The sequence below is a fragment of the Tupaia chinensis genome, unplaced genomic scaffold (genome assembly GCF_000334495.1).
Source record: "Tupaia chinensis unplaced genomic scaffold, TupChi_1.0 Scaffold000100_1, whole genome shotgun sequence".
Classification (NCBI taxonomy): domain Eukaryota; kingdom Metazoa; phylum Chordata; class Mammalia; order Scandentia; family Tupaiidae; genus Tupaia; species Tupaia belangeri.
In genome coordinates, this window is record NW_006159564.1 from 2,953,101 (window position 1) to 2,969,621 (window position 16,521).

At 39.3% G+C, this 16,521-nt stretch overlaps 1 non-coding gene across 1 annotated transcript; it reads left to right on the forward strand.

The window, feature by feature from the left end:
- Positions 1-5,474: 5,474 nt before the first annotated feature.
- Positions 5,475-5,581, forward strand: LOC114006928 (U6 spliceosomal RNA). The gene has a single exon (XR_003548584.1). It is a non-coding gene; the product is annotated as a U6 spliceosomal RNA (small nuclear RNA).
- The last annotated feature ends 10,940 nt before the right edge of the window (positions 5,582-16,521 follow it).

Below are 16,521 nucleotides of genomic sequence, written 5' to 3' on the forward strand. Positions count from 1 at the left end.
TTAAGTAGGATTGGTCAACAAAATACAGATTTTTGAGGTGGGAAAATGGTAAACTACTTGATGGAATTTTATTTAATTGAATAGCCTGTAAGACTTTCTATAGGATCCCTTGTTTAACAAAAAAGTAAAAAAAAAAGTATACCACAAATATTATATTTGCTTTCATGTACTAAAGCAGCTCTATTCCCTACTAAATTCTTTTTAAAAATCTGATTGTATCTATTCAATATACTATTGTTTTTTAGAACATATCTACATTTGGGGTATTCTTTTGGGGACTGTGGATTTTATTTTATTATTTTTTTAAGAGGTTTTTGCTGTAGGGCGTGTGTGCTCGCCAGACAGAGAGAGAGACAGAGAGACAGAAAGCGAGAAATCACCCCCCAGGGGGGATGGCCACGCCGCAATCCCTTCTCTTCTTTTTTCCTCTCGGGATCTTGGGCATGCATGCACACGTGCCCGGTGTGAGTTTAAGCCACCAGGTCCGGGACGCGAACCACCGTCAACTATATGGAAGTCCATCGACATAGCCATTACGCTAACTGCTGGCCCCTGGATTTTATTTTTTATTAATTTTTTTTCAGTTTTTGCTACAGGGCATGTGCATGTGTGCGTGCGTGCATGCGTGTGTGTGAGAGAGAGAGAGAGACAGAGACAGAGAGAGAGAGAGAGAGAGAGAGAAGGTGAGAAATCCTTGATGTTGTACTCTCTTCTCCTCCGTTCTCCTCTAGGGATTTTAGACCAATATGCACACATGCCTTACGTGATTTCCAAGCCTCTGGGTCCAAAATACAAACTATGCAGTCGGCCCTGTGAGATCCAGCTGCTGAGCCTCCATGCCACCTGCTGATCCCTGGATTTTTACTTCTTATTTTATTCTTTTACTTTAAAATTTTTTTTCTCGTACATTTATGAGGCTTGTTTTGTTTTGTTTTGTTTGGACAGGATCCACCTCCATCTCCTCAGCTGGAGCTACAGGTGCTCACCCCTGTGCCCAGATGTGTGGAATGTGTGGATGGACTGGGATTCTCACTCGGCTGTGCTACCTGCTGCCTGGCGGCAGTATGCTGAAGGGGAATGCAGATGTGAATTGTACATGGAAGGCCTGATGTTAGTGCCCTATGTGTAACCATACTTTTGGGTACAATATTCTCTATCCATTCAACAAATTTTTATTGAACACTACTATGTGTTTGGGTATGAAATTCTTTATGAAGCTTTCAGGTAATCTCCGGGCGTGAGATGAGCAGGCATGTGTGGCCACTAAGAGCTCTCACAATGAGAGTTATGAAGGCAGAAAAGAAATAGGGCTAATGAGTAAAAATTTCTATATTGGGCACAAAACCCAGAGCTTTGGATTACATTTAATTTGTGTGTTTCATAGTTACAGTGACATTCTATATCAGAAACTTCTAGTGCATTCAGTTATCAGTGGATATAAAGTAGTTATTATGCATTCATTTCAACTGCTGATTTCTTTTCTACGCCATTTTGCTGATGTACCCCTCTCTCCCTATTTTTCTTGCCTACCAACTCTCCCTTCAACTGATCACCTGGATTCTGTTCTCTTAGCAGAGACTTTTGCTGGAAACATCTACCTAGGGCAGCACCGTCTGATAGAAAGATAATGTGGGTTACCTATGTAATTTAAAGTTTAAGTAGTCACCATTAAAGAATACGAAGAAACAAGTGAAAATAATTTCAATAATTCATTTTATTTTACCTATGATATTTCAAATATTTCTTTGGCATGTCATTTCTCAAAGGCAATGAATCAATAAAACATGTATTCACAAAATATTTTATATCTTCCTTCTTCCTTTTGGCACCAAGTCTTGGAAATTTTGTGTATTTTACAAATGAAGTACAGTTTAAACTTACAGTGGGGAACCAGCAGTTAGTGTAATGGCTATGTCGCTGGACTCCCATGTAGTCGACTACGGTTCGCGTCCCGGATCCGGTGGCTTAAAACTCACGCCGGGCGCGTGTGCGTGCGTGCCCAAGATCCCGAGAGGAGAACGGAGGAGAAGGGATTGTGGCGTGACAATCCCCCCTGGAGGGTGATTTCTCGCTTTCTGTCTCTATGTCTCTCTGTGTCTGTCTGGAGAGCCCATGCGCCCTATAGCGAAAATCTCTCAAAAAAAAAAAAAAAGAACCCCCAAAAACAAACTTACAGTGTATCTCAGTTTGGATAAGATGTGTTTCAGGCCTTGTGGCTTGTAGCTTTTGTCCTGGGCAGTGCGGATCTTGAACATCATTTCTAGCCTTCCTACTCCCAATGAATAAATGACAATAAGGTGTCATGCATTAAAATTCCTCCCTTTTCAACAGTCTCTGGCCATTCACTAGCTTTATTTCTTTTGGAGTTTTGCTCCTAGTAAAGTGAATCTGCTTGCTCTGTCTTTAAAATGACTTTCCCTTTTCTGCTTTTCCCAGTTTTCACAAAAAGCCCTCATCTGCCAATCTATCAACCTTACCTGGTTCAGGATCTCAACGCCTTTCCTCAAGAAGTCCTTACTGGATCTTGCTGTCTGATCTTTGTACTGAAGTTGTTATCAGGCTACCAGTGGATATTCACATGTGCATCTGTTATCTCTCACCTAGTCTACATCATTTCTTTTGAGGACATTCATCTTCTCAACTAGAACTTTTTGATTTTTTTTTTTAATAGTCTTTCTTCTCAAGAGGGCAAAATGAATGTTCATAAATTGGCTGACAGATTTTTTTTTTCTTTTTTTAGTGAGAGATTTTTGCTATAAGGCTCATGTGCTCACCAGAGACACAGAGAGATAGAAAGTGAGAAATTACTGCCCAAGGGGGATGACGACACCACAATGCCTTCTCTTTCATTTTTGCTGAATTTTGGGCACACACACACAGCATGAGTTTAAGCTGCCAGGTTCAAGACTCGAACCATAGTCGACTATGTGGGAGTCCAGCAACATAACCATTATGCCATCTGCTGGTCCCAGACCAAGATTTTTTTTTATGGTAATTATTTATCGATGCACATGTATAAATTGAACTGTTGGGCCTTATATATTTGTTCTGTATAATTTCACTGGTTAATTGATTTATTTATCTACCAAATGTTAAATTGAGCATTTATTAGGAGTCAAAGACTGTGCTTTGCAATGGTGATACAGTATTCCCAGTACGTCATAGGCATCTTTCAATGTCAATACATAGTTTTTTTGTGAGTTTGAAACTTATTTTGTTCTGTTATTTATTTATTTATTTATTTATTTTTAGAATTATGGAACTGGAAAGAATACTATAGGCTATCTGGTATTCATACTGTGATTTTTACAAATGTGGAAGCTGAAATTTAGAGAGTTTAAGTGACTTATGTATGGTTGCAGAGCTTACTGGTGGTGGAGGTGGGACTACAAATCTGGTCTCCTTTTTTCCCAGTACTTTATATTTCCTTTACTTTGTTATCATTTGAACAATTATATGAGTTTACAGACTCTGTAATAAGCCTTGGTTTTATGACAAACAGCACTGCTATTACTGTTGCATACTGGGGCCAATTTTCCATCTAAACAATTTCAATTGTCTTAAGCATTTTCCTTCTCCTTGCTGTGGCAGATTTTCCAAAGTGCTGCAGTTTTCACGCACAGATCTTAACTTGTGTATTAGAAGCAGTTAGAAGGAACACAACGTGTTCCCAGAAGCTATTTACAAATTTCATTTTTCTATAGCTTTCTGCTGTCAGGATTCTGATTCACCAATCAATAAAACTTTAGGTGTTCCTGTCACTCCTGTGGACATCTGCCAGGAAATCTGATGCACTTCACTTTCATAGATACATTTCAGTTTAGCTTAGAGCTAGAACTCAGATGATAAAAATCCAATTTCACTTTCCAGAAGTTCCTCAATGGGGTTATATCCTGATAAACTCATAGTAAATTGAAAATATTACAGGTCAAAAATGGTTATTCTGGGGAACCAGCAGTTAGTGTAATGGCTATGTCGCTGGACTCCCATGTAGTCAACCGCGGTTCGCGTCCCAGACCCGGTGGCTTAAAACTCACGCCGGGCACGGGTGCGTGCGTGCCCAAGATCCCGAGAGGAGAATGGAGGAGAAGGGATTGCGGCGTGACCATCCCCTCTGGGGGGTGATTTCTCACTTTCTGTCTCTCTGTCTCTCTCTGTCTGGCGAGCGCACACACCCTATAGCAAAACAAAACAAAACAAAACAAAACAAACAAACAAACAAAAAAAGGTTATAACCTCTCCAAAAAAAAAAAAAAAGGTTATTCTGTAGACAAAGTGGGATGTAAAAACACAAAACTATATCCAAAAAATGCTGGCAACACAGCACACTATAAAGTATTGCTTGTTTTCCCTCACGATCACATGACTGATGGTGAGTTATGGAAAGAGATGATCATATCACATATTGCTAGCCCGGGAAAAGAGAGAAATTCAAAATTCAAAGTATGATTTCTACTAAATACATATAGCTTTTACATTGTAGTAAAGTAAAAAAAAATAGAAGACAAACCATTGTCAGTTGGGGACTGTGATTTTCATCGTAAGTGACAGAGTAAACAGAGTCTGTAATGCTGGCAGATGTAAGCAGTGTATACCATATTCTTTAATTAATATCCGACTCTGTATGTACAATGATGACGCTGACTTTTTTCTATTAATTTTTTTTCCATAGGATACATGTGTTCACCAGAGAGACAGAGTGAGAAATCACTCCCCAGGGGGAATGACCATGCTGCAATTCCTTCTCTTCCATTCTCCTTCTGGGATTTTGGGGATGCATGAACACAAACCCAGTGTGATTTTCAAGTTGCCAGATCCAGGACTTGAACCATGTTTGGCCATGTGGGAATCCAGTGCCTTAACTTCCAAGCCAATTGCTGGCCCTGATGATGACATTTCTTAAACAGAAAATGTATTTGATCTTTTTGGCCATGAGTCTTTTGTGTAAGTATTTTAAGTATTGTGTTTTTTTAAAAATAATTATTTCATTTGACTTGATTTATTTGCTTTCATTTGACCAGAGAGAGACAGAATGAGAGAGAGGGGGGTGGGGCAAGCCGCCAGGTCGGGGACTCGAACCGCTGCTTTTGGCCACGTGGGAGTCTAGCATCCCTAACCACCACATCACTTGCTGGTCTCAAGTATTGTGCTTTTTTTAAAGCTGTCATTGTGATACCATTAGTTGCACAAATGCTATTTATTCAATTATTTAAGGTGACTTATTTTTAAGGTGTAGTCTTTGTATTACTACATCTGAATAACCTTGGCTGCTTATTCTTAGGACTCACTCCTGACCTACTGGATTTGCAATTTTAATAAATCTTTTAGATTATTTTCATGTACATAACATTTTGGGAACTTCTTACTTGAAGGTAGAGAAGAATTTGAGTTTAAAAATATTCTTGTTCCTCAAGATGCACTGATGTTTTCTTTGACAATTGTTTTTCCATGTTAAGAGAAATAAAATCAGTTGTGTGTTTGTTTTGGCAGCACATATACTAAAATTGGAATGATACAGAGAAGATTAGCATGGCCCTCACGAAAGGATGACATGAAAATTCGTGAAATATAATCAGTTGTTCTCTCTTAAGTTGATTAACATGGCCAGATATTTGGAAGATTCTAGCTGACTCATTTGTTCAGTTAAATGGAGGCATTAATTTAGTTTATCTGAATGTCAATCAATTAGCAATCAACTACTGTTTTCTCAATATCTACTTCAACAAGGTTCTGACAAAAACAGCGAATGTATAACCGAGCTGAGTTTCCAGAGCACTTTGTTAAGTCTGCCTCGTGAAGTCTCCCCATGGCGTTTATCATGTTCTGTCACCGTGTGAGGCTCCCTGCTTGCATTGCATTGCCACGATGATGAGGCACCAAATCGTACTCGTTTTCCTGTTCCAGAACCCAGTTCTTACTTTTATATAACTGTCTTTGGGTTGAAAAATAAACAGGTATAACACTGGGATCTGCTTCAGGAAGTAGGATAGAATGATCAAGTAATTAGATTTGACTGTCAGGTGCATTCAGAAGCCAAATAACTCTAGAGAAACATTCAAGAAAGAAAGCATAGGTAGGTTTCAATTTAGTCTTATTATTTTAATTAAATACAGTGAAAACAAACTTACATTTTATATTATACTTTTCCACACATTATTGCATAAGCATTTGGCAATGTTGTTAAAAACTCTATAAGTCGCATGAATATTGTGTAGTATTTTGTTGAATGAATTTACCCGTTTTGCACTATTCCCCTTCAGGCTTTTTTTGTAATGTTTTCTTTCTTTTCTTTCCTCTTGGAGAGAATGCTTCACTGAATGTCATTTTATACAAAGTCCTTCTTGTGTTTTGAATTATATAGGATAAAATCATATTCAAATATGTTTGATGTTACTTAAATGTGAGGTCAAATAACTCTAAAAGGTGACATACACACACACACACACACACACACACACACACACATACATAGGCATATCTCATATGAACACAAAAATACAAATATTTTTATATTTCTTAAATAAATTTGCTTGGCATTTAGAGATTTCCCATAGATATTTCCCATTCTAAATTGCAGCTGGATTCTCAGGCTGCTTTCTGAATTTTATTTTATTCCTAGAACTGGCTGAAATATCACTTATAGTCTCAAATCCCAGTTCCCTCTAAGATAATGTCATACTGAACCTTGAACCTGGTTGCAGAGTCCAAGTTGAATTCAGAGGCCTCACAATCTCGGTCATATAAGACCTAAATGTCTTTGGATCTTTACTACCTCTGAGCACCAACAGAGGAAAAGGGGAGAAGACGTTGTTAGTGGGAGGCTTCCAAGTGTCCAGTCCCGTGGCAGCATTTGGAGAGAAACTGGTAGGAGCGTATGTGTGAGGTGTGTCTAGTGGCAGATGGAAGAATGGTAATGTCTACAAAGAGGCCACTCAAGCTGGTGACCACATACCCTCTGAATATTACCCCAATTCATTTGGGTTTTGCCTTGTAATGAGATGTTACTGAAAGTATTTTCTTGTTCTAATATTTAGGTATGGTCCATACATAGGACTGAAATGAAATGGAAAAGGAAATTATGCACCGTGCCGATTCTAGTAATGCTCGTTCCACATTCGTTTGTTCCTTTGTGTGGTTTCAGTGCATCCTTCCTCCAGCTTCTGTGAACTTTTGCTTCTGACACTTGCACCTGCCCCTGTCTTTAGAGGATGACCTCAGTGCCACATGACCTACTTTGTCTCAGGCACTGGAAGCTTGGTGTGCTTGTGAGTTCTTCCCCAGCCATGGGGCGGCTGCTTGCTGATGACTGACTGGTGCCAGGGTATGAAAGCTTGGCACTCTTGTCTTGAGAAAAAACTGTGAAGTGCAATGTACATTTCAGAATTCCCTCTCAGTGTCAGGCAGAATCTTCCCTGTGAGACTTAGTCAAGTCCATGTAGCTTGGTCCCTCTACCCTTGACAGCTTCTCCTACTCCCTTGCCACTGTCTGCTGTGAGCGTGTCCTCAGCGACTTATTCACATGTAATCCTTGTTCTGTTCCAGGGTCTGCTGTGAGGGGATCAGACCTAAGAAACACTGGTGTCAAGTGAGGGCAGGTTTTTCTTCTCTCTCCTATGCTTTTAATTTCTATAAACATCATCACATAGTTAGAATCATATCATACACATAGACAATTCACTTTCATCTCACTTAGTATAATTTCAACCATTTCATTAATGACTGGCTACATGATCTTCCACTGTGGTGTAAGTTTAATAAACATTTTTGCGTTGGTGAATATTTATGTTGTTGCTATAATTTGATAAGTAATTACATGATTAATAACTCAATCTTTATTTTATTATCCTAGGATACATACCGTCACAAAGTATATACAAACATATTTCCTTATTTATTTAAAATGAACAAAATTGTATGTATTTAGCATGTACGACATGGTATTTTATAATATGTATTCTTTGTGAAATGGCTAAGTCAAACTAATTTAACAAATGCATTACCACAAATACATTTTTTTTTTATAATGGCGTTTACTCTCTTAGCAGTTTTCAAGAATAAAACAATATTACTATTGGGGTCAGCGGGTGATATAGTGGTGAAGGTATTGGACTTCCACATGGCTGACCATGTTTCGAGTCCTGGATCTGGTGGCTTGAAAAATCACACCTGAAGTGTGAGTGCCCAAAATCCCAGGAAAAGAATGGAGGAGAAGGAATTAAAGGGTGGCCATCTCCTCTGGGGAGTGATTTGTCATTTTCTCTTTCTCTGTCTCTCTGGCAAAAACATATGCCCTATGACAAAACCTTAAAATATTATTACCTATAGTTCCCTTTTGTGAAATTGATCTCTTGAACTTACTCTTCCTAACTCAAATTTTGTATCCTTTGACCAACATTTCCCAATACCTCCGACTACCCCACCTCCTAGGAACCACCTTTCTATTCTCTGTTTCTATGAGTTTAACTTGTTTAGGTTACATACAAGTGAGATAATTCATTATGTGTCTATCTGTGTCTGGCTTATTTCATTTAACATAATGACCTGCAGGTTCATCCATGCTGTCACAAACAGCAGAATTTTCTTCTTTTTAAAGATTCACTAGTATTCACTGTGTTTATATGCCACATTTTCTTTAGTATTCATTCTTGGTGGACACCTAGGCCAAATCTATATTTTGGCTACTGTAAATAATGCTACAGTGAACAGGGTAATGAAGATATCTTTGACATACTGATTTTATTTCTTTAGGACTGCTGGATTGTATGATAGTTCTATTTTTAATTTCTTGAGGAATCTCCACACAAGACTGCACTCATTTATATTTCCACCAGAGGGATAATAGGATCCTCTTTCTTCCACATTTCCTCCAACATTTATTTATTTATTTATTTATTTATTTATGAGAATTTTTTAATAGGGTGTGTGAGAAATTATCCCCTTGGAGGATGGCCATGCTGCAACCGGTTCTTCTCCTCCATTCTCCTGTTGGGATTTTGGGCACACATGCATATGCACTTGGCATGAGTTTTAAGCCACTGGGTCCAGGACTCAAACCATGGTCAACTATGAGGGAGTCCAGTGACATAACCATTACACTACCAGAATAACTATTCTTTTTTTTCTTTTTTTTGGAGTGGTTTTTGCTATAGGGTGTGTGCTCTCATCAGACAAAAAGAGAGAGATAGAGAGATAGAAAGGAAGAAATCACCCCCCAGGGGAGATGGCCACACCACAATCCCTTCTCCTTCGTACTCCTCTCGGGATCTTGGGCACGCATGCACACGCGCCCGGTGTGAGTTTAAGCCACTGGGTCCGGGACTCAAACCGCGATTGACTACGTGGGAATCCAGTGACATAGCCATTATGCTAACTGCTGGTCCCACTATCAGAATAACTATTCTAAGAGGTGTGAAGTTATATTTCATTGTGATTTTAATTTGCACTTCTTTTGATTATTAGTATTTTTCATATGCCTGTTGACAATTTATCTCCTTTTAAGAAATTTCTGCTCAGAGTTTTTGTTCTTTTAAAAATTTATTTTATTATTATTTTTTTAAAAATTTAGGTTTTCACCATGTGAGTTTTCCAGGGAGAGATACAGAAAGGGAAGTGAGAAGTCATCCCCTAGGTGTATGGCCATGTGAAATCCCTTTTCCTCCATTCTCCTCTGGGATTTTGGGCACACATAAACATGTGCCTAGAGTGATTTTTACGTCACCAGGTCTGGGACTTGATCCATGGCTGACCAGAGCCTTAACCACCATGCCACCTGCAGGCCTTGCTTTGTTCATTTTTAAATTAAGTTATTTGTTTTCTTACTATTGAGTTGTTTGAGTTCCTTATAAGTTTTGGATATTATCCTTGTATTAGTGATGTATGAGTTGCAAATATTTTCTCCCAACATATTAATATTTTTATAACTTGTGCTTTGGACAAAAGTAGACAAAAAAGCACTATTAATGAGTGGGTACACTTATTGTATCACCACCTTAAAAATATTTAAAGAGAAGATTTCAAGTGCTGTGTTAACTTCTTAGGTATTACATGGTAATAATAATGGTAGCAATAATCATTTGAGAACAATTCACTGTGCATTTACCTTGTATTAGGTACTGTATTAGGTGCTCACCAAGATTACTTAATCCTTCAAATGATCACGTAAGTTAACCTTTGTTGCAGGATGGCTATCCAAGTACTTGGTGTTTTGGACACATAGTTCAATGAAACATGCCAATAGTGAAAGTAAAGGATAGTTTATTATGTAAAAGTGAAAGCACATTCCCGAGAGGTAGGAGCAGGCCCTAGCATGATAAAGAGTGGTTTAGGACCCAATAATTGCCTTCAGTGGGGTTTATAGTTCTCCAGTCAAGGTTGGGTCGGTTGATCATTGGCTGGCCCACTGATTCATCTTACTAGCTATATCAAGTGTGGCTGGGCCTATTAATTTAACTTATTACCTATACTGAGTGTGGCTGGGCCCACCAATTTATCTCATTGGCTATCAACTAAACATCCCTTACTGAAAATCTCCCACCTACATTATCCCAAGCAGAGAATTTTCTGCCCTGATCCTTTTTTCTACCTAGCTACATAGGCAGATTCTCTAGCCCCTTTACCTGCTTCCATTTTCTGGCTTTCTTCCTGTCTCATTTCCCCTACAAGAGGCATGATCTCTATATATCTTTTGGAGGAGTTGAAGGTGGATGGTCCATCTTCTAAAACTGCTTCATGCTGGAAGTGGTGTTGGCCTTACCTATTGCAGATCACAGAACTATTGCCTTATCTAATCTAGGTAGGAGAGCAGGGCTAGAGGCAAATCGTTGAAATATTCTTGATTTGTGTCATTGAGAGGGTTGATGTTAGTGTTGAATGACTCACAGCAGAATTCAGCAAAGGTTCCAAGCTTCCTGTTGTGTGGTTATTTGCGATTTTATAATCTCTAAGGGAGGAGACATAAACTTGGTTAGAAAGTTTAAGAGACAGCCACCCCCCATCCCTCAAAAAACAAAACAAAACAAAAACAAGAATGAGAATTAGTGTTAACAGGGGTCCCAAGAAAGGCAACAGCCAGTTCCATATTTTTGACCAGGATTCCCATGAATCCAACGACTGTTGGATTCATGAAGCCCTATCAGCCAATTTCTTAGCAGCGTCTCTTACTAGACCAGATTGGTTTACATAGAAACAGCTTACACATCTATGTTTATTGCGGCATTATTCACAATTGCTAAGACATAGAACCAACCCAAATGTTCACATACAGAAGAATGGATTGAAAAAAATATGGCACATATACTCCATGGACTACTACTCAGTCATAAAAAACAAGACCCTGGCTTTTGATAGAAGGTGGATGAATATGGAAGATTTACTGCTGAGTGAAGAAAGCGAGGCTATGAAGTGTACGTCTTCACTTAATATATACTGTCCACACTCTATGGCTGAGACTAACAGATTAGAGGATATAGAAACACAGAAAATGGTTACAAACACCAGATACAGTGTGGGAAGAGGGTGGGAGAACAAGGAGAATCTGAGGAAAGACATTAAGGAGAAAAATAGAGAGGCAAGACATTTATGGGACACAGAAATGGATTATTATCTGCTGATGATAACATGTATAGTATCTCCAACTAGACTGGTGAGAAATGCATTCATGTTGGAACATTCACTTTAGAAGTTAGGTGAGGTATGGTGATTGAATGTATAAAAGACATTAAAATAAAATGAAATGTATTAAATTTTAGAAAAGGAAAGAAAAGGCATATCTCTTCAAGAAACAGACCAAGCCCATTCTTTTCTGCAATCAGAAAGTCTAATCCCCTTCTCCTTCCAGTGAATCTATTTGATTTTGGAGAATTAAGATATTTTGAGCTATTTTATCGAAACTGTCTCTTTGGATAACCTTTGATAATAAGTCAGGGAGGTAGACAAATTGGCAATTCCTGTACTTTTCCTGGTGGTGAAACCTTGCCTCGCTAGAAAAGGAATGAATAGTATGGTTCTTTTTGTTGTCACTGAGTTGTGGGGGGCACGAATAGTGACTGATTACTGGGTGTGATGATGATCTCAGGTGATAAATAATTTTTTTTGAGAGGTTTTTGCTATAGGGCGCATGCGCTCGCCAGACAGAGAGACAGAGAGAGAGACAGAAAGCGAGAAATCACCCCCCAGGGGAGATGGTCACGCTGCAATCCCTTCTCCTCCATTCTCCTCTCGGGATCTTGGGCACGCACACACACGCACCCGGTGTGAGTTTTAAGCCAGCGGGTCTGGGACGTGAACCGTGGGCGACTACGTGGGAGTCCAGCGACATAACCATTACACTAACTGCTGGTTCCCATCAGGTAATAAATAAACCAGCATACAAATTCCTGTCCAACTGACAGGGAGGTGCAAATAAGAAGTGCTCCAAAGAAAGAAAATTTCAGAAATCTCAAGTCAAAATCCAGGGTCAATAGTAAAGAGATGAGTTAATTTGTTACTTTGATTTTCCCAGGTGGAAAACCTTCCTGCCAAGGTTGGCTCATGGGAGATACCCTTTTTGGGACCCTGAGTTTTGTTTCCCAGTGTAAATAATACCTTAATATGTCTATATAAACCCAGGTGGTTAAGTTTTCGTACTTAGGAACAAGAAAACATTCCTTGGTCTGTGCCAAGGAAAGATTTTAGTACATTGGTCATGTCTCCCTTAGTAATATACAAAAAATTTGTTCAATAGGGTAGAAGTCGAAGCTTCCTTGAGAATCCTATTGGCTTTTTGAATAGTGCAAATTGAGTTACCTGGTAATTAATGCAGTCCTTAGGAGCCTGCGGTATTATGATTACAGAGAGACTAGTCTAATGTACCTAGTGGTCATCCTTGAGTTGTATCATGAAGTTTTTTTTTTTTTTTTTTTTTTAGAGTTTTTTTGTTACAGGGCACATGTGCTCTCTGGAGAGACACAGAGAGACAAAAATCAAGAAATAAATCCCCAGAGGGGATGACTACACTGAAATCCCTTCTCCCCCATTCTCTTCTTGGCATTTTGGGCATGCACCTGGCATGTTTTAAACTGCTGGGTTCGGGACTTGAACCACGGTCAACTACATTTGAGTCTAGCAACATAGCCATTATACAATCTGCTGGTTCCTGTATTATGAGTTCTTCTAACACAGATGGGAGCTTGGAGTTTTAAGGGAGTAGTCACCATGATAGCCTCAAACTGGGACTCTCATTGAGGCCTCGGTGGCTAACTTTTGTTGAAAGGTTAACTGCCTTTCCTTCCAGCATATTCTTAGTCCATTCAATTATTTTAAAATCCCGCAAATCCTGTATATTCATTAACTAGAAAGGTGGAGCTCCCCTATATTTAGGATGAGAAGTCATTGTGCTAGTGGCCTGCAGCTGAGTAGGAATAGGGACTGCCGTGTATTGAGCTGAAGCTGAGGATAAACAAAGCCAGGAGTCCTTAGCCAAATTTAGGTTGGAGGAATTTAAGAGGTGGTTCCGTTCTAAGGTTTTATATAAATACTGGTGTCTAACAGTTTTTCAATAGGTGATCCTTTTTTTCCTATAATATTGTTCTTGTATAAACAAAAGAGTGGCGCTAGCAGGTGGTATGTTGGTTAGGGGTGCTGGATTGTCATATGGGTGATTACAGTTTGGGTCCTGGAACTGGTGGCTTACTTTCTTGCTTTCCCTTTCTCTCTCTGTCTCTGTCTGATCAAACTGAAAAATTATAATAACAAACAGAATTAAATAAATAAATCTTTGGGGGAAAAAACAAAAGAGTATGAGAAATGCTATGGAGTTTCCCATGTCAATACTTAACCACACCTGGGTGTCTATTTCTTTTTGAAAAGAAGTCTCGAATTCTGCAGTGGCTTACAGGTGTAAGTTATTTCTTCCAGGAGGAGTTTGTCATTGTCGTTTTCACTTTCCTGTAATGAGAAGGATGCAAGCTTCACCCTGGAGAGATGAATCCAGTCATCTAATTCTGCTATTTCTACTGATGCTGGGGTTGTTAGAAGATTGAAAAAGGGTCCTTCCATTTAAGGTTCAATTGATCATTGAGATTTTCTTCTTTACACATTTCAATCAGAACTCAGTCTCCTGGCTTTATTGCCAGGAAAAGGTAGAATATAGATATATTCTCTTAGGGCTGTTTGAAATTGGCTCAGATTGGCGATGTGTTTTATGAGACCTGCCATTTCAGAGTCTATAAGCAAATAAGTCAGGAGAAAGGGTCGCCATGTTACGTTATATAGGGCTAGAATTGAGCTTGGCATTAGGAGCGTTATGTATTCTCATGAGGGTAAAAGTGAGCATAGGGATCCAGCGTTTAGATGTCTCCACAGTTTGGCAAGAGTACGTTACGGTCTGATTGGCCCTTTCTACTTTTCCTGAAGGTTGTGGTCTCCAGGCAGAATGCAAAACATATTTTATCCCCCAAAGCCTTGGCCACTTCTTGTGTAATTTGTGATATAAAAGAAGAGCTGTTACCATTTTATAGACTACAAAGTAACCTGAATTTTGGGCTACTTTAAAAGGGATTTCTTTTAAAAGGGACTTAACCACTTCTATTGCTTTTTCAGTACAGGTAAGGAGAGCTTCTATTCAGTCTGTGAAGATATCAATGAAAACCATTCTTGGAAGACTGGCATATGGGTAAAGTCTGTCAATCTTCTCGTGTACAAAAGCCTCGTTGTTACACTGGTTCTGGTAAGGGCAGCGTCTTAGGCTCTGTGTTAGCATGTGTACATCTTAGAGCAGGCTCTACAAACCTCTTTTACCATCTTAGTAAGTCCTTGTCCTTTGAATAACAGATTCGTCAAAGCCAGAGTTGCTTCCCTCCCCAGGTGAAAAGCATCATGTAAAGCCTTAATGTCCTTCCATTGTGTGACCTGGGGAAGTAGGATTTTATGTTGTATTACCTACCATAATCTCTCTTTAATCCTTCCTGTTTTGACTCTCAAATTTTCTTCCTGAGAATATTTGGGGTTTATTGACTCTCTTGAGAAAAGAAAAACAGCCAAGATGGAGTGAACTAAGGGCTACTGGACAGCTAAGTTAACTTCCATGCCAGCTTTGGTAGGTCTTTCGGCCACAGGGAAGTTGTCCTTTTGGTGGTCCTTGCAATGCAGGGCAGCTATCTCCTCTGGCAGCTTAATCATATCTAAGAGTGGGAGAATTTCAGGCCCATATTTGTTGTCTAGTAGTCCCTCTCTTTCCACATAGCTGCATGAACATGGAGGACTAGAGAAGTATATTTGGGTTCAGTATAGATGTTCATTCTTTTTCCTTTTACTAGAGTTGGGGCTTTGGTGAGGGCTATGATCACAGCTTTTTGGGGAGAGGTCCCTAGGTTCAGAGGTTGGGATTCAACAACAGAGTCTTAACTAACCACAGCATACCCAGACACTCTTCTTCCATAGTACATATAGCTGCTGCCTTCAATAAACCAGATCTTCTCTGGGTTTGTCAAAGGCAGAGCTCTCAAATCAGATATGCTAACATAAGTATTAGATATAACCTGAGGACAAGAGTGAATAAAGGAGCTCTCAGTGGGCATTATAGAGGCTGGATTTCAAAGGTTATATGTTTTTAAGGTAACCTCAGGATTATCTATAAGGATGGCCTGGTTCTTAGTCAATGCCAGTCCTGCATAAATGATCTTTCAGTTCAAGAACTTATTTGACTTGAGCAGTTAATACTTCTAAAGGCTGATGCATGGTTATCTTGGTGGCTTCCTCTATCAATCATGCAGTAGCAGCAATGGCAGTAAGGCTACTAGGCCAACTCATGGTAGTGCCATCCAGATTTTTTTGAAAAATAAGCCATTTGTCAGGGCTCTGGACCTAATTTTTGGTAAGAACCTCAGGAGCAACTCCTTCTTAGCAATATACATAATAAAGGGTTTGAGTAGGTCAGAGATTCTCAGAGCTAGAGCTTGTGAGAGAGCTTGTTTTAGATCATCAAATGCCTTTTTCATTTCTCCAATCCATGCTAGGGCCTAGTTTTTTGGTCCCCACAAGTAGCCTCATAAAGAGGTTTGTCTATGAGGCCAAAATTAGGTAGCTATGTTCAACAAAATCTTGCCATGCCTAAGAAGAACTGAAGCTGGTATTTGATCTGGGGATATTGCTTGGTACAGAAAGCCTCAGTGTGATCTGAAGAGAGTTGCCATGTCTCAGGGGGTGTACCCAAGATGTACTTTTTCTGTTTAGAAATTCAAGCCTTTTTTAAAGAGACTTTATAGCCCCACCTTGCCAAAAAGTTGACTCTCTCTAGTGTTTGCATCTGAGTCCTGTTTCATTTGGTTGCAAATTAGCAGGCTATCTACATACTGGAGAATGCTTCTCTGAGTTAACTTTAAACCTAAGACCTTTTCTAGGGCCCAAACAAGTGAGGGCTGTCCCTAAAACCTTGTGGAAACCTCACCCAGGCATACTGTTTTCTTTTTCTTCTGTATCTGGATTTTTCCCATTCAAAAACAAAAAGTTATTGGGAGTCTGGATGCAAAAGGATGGGGGGGAAAT